The 4,550-nt window shown below is 31.8% G+C and overlaps 1 protein-coding gene and 1 pseudogene across 1 annotated transcript in view; one reads left to right on the top strand and one right to left on the bottom strand.

The window, feature by feature from the left end:
* Positions 1 to 3,759, bottom strand: part of LOC138151530 (putative homeobox protein NANOG2) — a 20,037-nt pseudogene extending 16,278 nt beyond the window's left edge.
* Positions 1 to 4,550, top strand: part of DSCAM (DS cell adhesion molecule) — an 870,593-nt gene that overhangs the window by 231,886 nt on the left and 634,157 nt on the right. The gene's annotated exons all lie outside the window — the stretch shown is intronic.

Below are 4,550 nucleotides of genomic sequence, written 5' to 3'. Positions count from 1 at the left end.
AGAGAGAGAGAGAGAGAGAGAGAGAGAGAGAGAGAGAGAGAGAGAAATACAGAGAAACACATGCACAAACACAGAAAAATTGGTTTAACTAAAGCTCATCATGGAATCTCTTCCTTCCCTATAGTAAGGAGAAAAGCTACTTATGAGAATTTTGGAGAACCTAATGCTGTTCATGAGGAGAAAACATTGGACAGATACTATAGAATAAATTCCTCAAATTAACCTATATGAAAATAAGCACCTCATTAAAGCTTACTGGAGCTCCTGCCTCCCCCATAATTTGATAGTATGAGTCAGTAATGAACCAGAGGAAAAAGAGAAGAAAGATGATAATTTCATCTTGGTAAAAATCATAGAAATTGCCAAAAAATTTTCATTCTTAGCTCTGAAGTTTAGAGTTTGGTAGGGTTATATGCTCATTGTTCATAATATTATGAATATAACTACCAGCTCTTCAGCAGAGATAGGGGATGAACTTCTAGCTTAAGAAATGGTGATTATACTTCACCAAAAAGCACAGAAATAATTACAACTAGATTCTGATTGGTACAAATAATGGATTCTATGGAGTGGTCACATTATTCAAATTCATAGTATTTGAAATTACAATTATATGTAAAACATGATAATAGGTTCTAGCCCAATGGAAATAAACAATGAAAACTTTAAAAATTAAGTTTAGCTGTTCAATATAGTATTATAATAACAAAGGATTTTTAAAAAAATGATTTCAGATTCAAATTTAATAGAAAGAGAATATTTATGTAAAGCAACATTTTAAAAACCTGCAAAAATGCTGAAAATTGCACCTAAATTTAAGTCTACACTAATGACAAGATGAAAGTGTTATTGTCATTTAACATATTTTAGCAGCATAGGCCAAACTGTCTTCTCTCTTCAAATTTTCATACATATATTGGTAGGTACAGAAAGCTTTATCCACATCTTGGCAAATTTTCATGGTCATACATTCTCACTCAATGAAATAAGAATACTTGAATGAGTTGGTATATTATGTAAGATCAAGAATACCTTAAATTTAAGACCATTATACTTATAATATTTTTCAGGAGTTTGACTAAGATAACTTGAAAAATAGTTTCAGAAACAGCTTTAGTTACCCAAGCTTTCTCATTTGACCATCAAAGAAAAGGAAATAATAGTTGATTTTGAGACTAATAAACAATCTTTGGTTTAAGTTTTAAAAACATCAGGTGACCTTTAAATGCAGATTTTTTTCTTTCTTAGAAATATGAGTTCTCAAAGGCATCTTTTCCCCCCAGAGGAAACCCATTTTATCCACATTAAAAATTTGTGATCAATGTAACCATCTTCTTTGATTATTTTCTTCAAAACAGAATATTTAGCTACTGCATTTTCATCTTTACTTACTGCCTCTGGTAATTTTAATATTATGCAGGTTTGTTTGTTTGTTTTTTAAGTAGTAGAATGAACCTACACTAGAAATCAAGGGTTTTTTTTTTCCCCACTATTCATTTCATTTACATTTTTTTTACTGCCTTGCATAAACTTGAAACTTTGAATGGTTGCTCTGCTAAGATCAATGAATTTTTTATTGCAATCTTGAATTCATATAACTAAAAGATGTTTCATTTCTTTCATTATAATATTTCTTTTCCTTTTAATTATTTGCCAGTCACAAAAATCTGATGCACCTTTGTTTTTTTTCTTTTAGTTCACCTGCACATTTTACAATATTGCCTACTGTAGTTTCAGACATTCTGTCATCTCATCCTATTTCAGAGTTACTGTGAACATTTTAAACTATTCAATTATATCAAATTTTGTTCCAATGTAATAAGCAATAATGTGTGTTGGCAGTTTTTAACCTCTGAAGTATTCTTCCTTTTGTTTATTTTCAAGAGCTCTTCCAAAAAAATTAAAACAACTGTTGATAATATGGTCTACAGAAGCACAAGTCATATACACATGATAGGCAAATACAAACTGACAACTTAGCAGCATGTTAAAACCTTTGGCTCACACCTGTGTTAAACTCTGGCTTACATTAAATTCAACATGAAATCATATAATAATAGATACTGAATTGAAATTCACCTCGTTTGAACTCATTTTTATCAGAACCTAGATGGATATGCATAATGTTGTATAGTTAATAAGATCTATTTCTATCTTATATTTTAAAAATATGTTGAATTTTTTATTGAATGTTATGAATATATGAATGTTAAAATTTATTGAACTTATAGAATACATTTTTTCTGTCATTCGTATATTGAATCATTTGTAGTAATTTTGAAGGCATTGCATTTATCTGCACCATTGATGCCATTGTATTCATCACCTCTCTCATGGACAATTACAGTAATTTTATTGCATCAAATTGTTTCCCTTCTCCAATATCTCTTGAATATGCTTCAGTAGGTGTCAGCCATTATTGAACATGATAAGATAGCCTCACCTTATCACTGAGAAATGAGAATGAGAGAGGGCTTATGTAACTGACTTGTCTCTGTTATGGTTGTAGACTAAGTCTCTTCAACTTAAGTCACCATCCTTTACCTCAGTTTTAAATACCCAGAGACTTGAAGTATAAAATAATTAGCCTGGAGGAGAAAAAGCTATCAGAGAATACTGCTGGTTTTTTACTGCTCCCCGGAACACCAAGATGATTGTCTACCATGGGACTGCTAGATTTTACTGCCTTTGGGTGATTCTCTTGAGTTTTCTGATTTGGTCCTGGAGAAGGTAGAAAGGGATAACTTGTTATCTTTTAAAAAAATTTTAATTTTGAAATGTATTCTTTTAAGGTTTAATTATTAAAGTTGGGTTTTAATTGAATGTTATATTCTGTGACTGCTTATGCACTTTTAAATCTTAAATCTCTTACATTTTGTCTTCAATCTTTAGCACTGTGAGCAGAGGTTCATTTTTGTTCAGTAATTGATTCATGATTAAATCATTTTTAAGTAAAGAGATGGTATTGTGGAAAAAAAGAGATAGCTAGGCAATAGAGTGGCTAGAAGTATATCTTTCTTCCTAGTGTCAAAAGCAGTTTTAAAAATATATGTGGAAACTTTTGGGGTAATAAAGCTTTCTGTAGATAACAGAATTAGTATGATAGATATTTGAGGACAAGAGAAATGATTCATGGTGTTCACTAATATCTATAAGGGAAAAGTTGCATTGCTAGCATGTTGAGAGTTAAAATAAATAGTATCATGAGTATTAGAGAATTAGAAGGAGCAAAAGAGTTTTTGATTTTTAAAAGGTGAACTTTAAAGTTAGAGAATCATTTAATGGACTTGTTGATTAACTAGATAAAGAGGTTATGTTAAAAGAGGTAGCCAACGTTAAGAATAAAGGCAGAAGGTATACTCTCAGATTTCCAGATTATTCCTCTGAAAAATACCTTGAGCTCCACAGAGATTGGGTTTTATAAGAAAGGAAAATAAAAATGGGAACAATAAGACTTGAAATTAGTATATGAACCTCAGGCTTAGCCAAATGCTGCTTTCTCTTCCCTCCCTGTACCATTTCCTCACCCATGTCTACTCTGTGGGGAGAAATTTCAGCTATGAAGAAATTAGAGGGTAGGCAGACTTTTAACATTGAGCAACTCAGAGACTACAAACAAACCAATGAATCCATAGAATACTGGCCAATGAGAGTGTATTCCACTAGTGATGGTTTAGAGCAGTGTTTCTCAGAGTCTTCTGTAGTGGTAGAAGACTTCAGTTTAAACACAGCTCTTACAGCAAAATCCTCAAAAATCATTATTTTTAAATTCTATTAACAAGTGATGTAAGATTAATTTAAAAAATTGAGCTGTTTGAGGATGACTCAAACCACAGAACAGTTTGAAAAACCTTGATTTAAGGCATTTATCAGTTTCAGAATTCCATTTACCTGGGTAACTACAGCTGATTTGCTCTTACAACATCCATTGAATTAATTAGAGGTTCCTGATAGTGATTGTCCTATATCCATTATCTGTTAGATAAAAGATGGAATTCTGTATATGTAGCCCCCATGAATGCATATGTATGTATACATACATACATTTTATAACCAGTTCCTTGATTAAGGCCAGTAAGAGAGGAGAATTAAAGAGGTGAGTTTAAGTGTATTAAATCAATACCTCCTCCCTAGATGGAATCGCAAGGGAATTTTAAGATCTTCCCTGCCCCTTAATGGGCATCACTTGGAGACCAACAAAAGAAGCTTGCTTAGGGGAGGCTTATTTTTCAGGAAGGCCCACACCTTTTGTTATGTTGTTATGTTGTTAGGCAGTGGGTCACAAAGGTTGTGATGTCCTCTGACCCTGGAGAAAGACATATATATACTGAGATCCATATATACATTTTTTATACATATAAGTATATATATATGGGCCTCAGTTTTCTCACTTGTAAAATAGAAATAAATAATAATAGCATCTATATATTAAGGCTTTCATGAGGATCAAATGTGATAATAATTGCTAAGTGCTTAGTATAATACCTGGCATATAGAAAACACTAGTAGTAGTAGTAGTAGTAGTAGTAGTAGTAGTAGTAGTAGTAGTA

The sequence above is a fragment of the Petaurus breviceps genome, unplaced genomic scaffold, assembly GCF_028583685.1.
Source record: "Petaurus breviceps papuanus isolate PSGF00001 unplaced genomic scaffold, PetGlider_PUasm1.0 90897, whole genome shotgun sequence".
Classification (NCBI taxonomy): Eukaryota; Metazoa; Chordata; class Mammalia; order Diprotodontia; family Petauridae; genus Petaurus; species Petaurus breviceps.
Note: the sequence above shows the minus strand (reverse complement) of the source record. Positions and strands in the feature narration are given on the sequence as shown.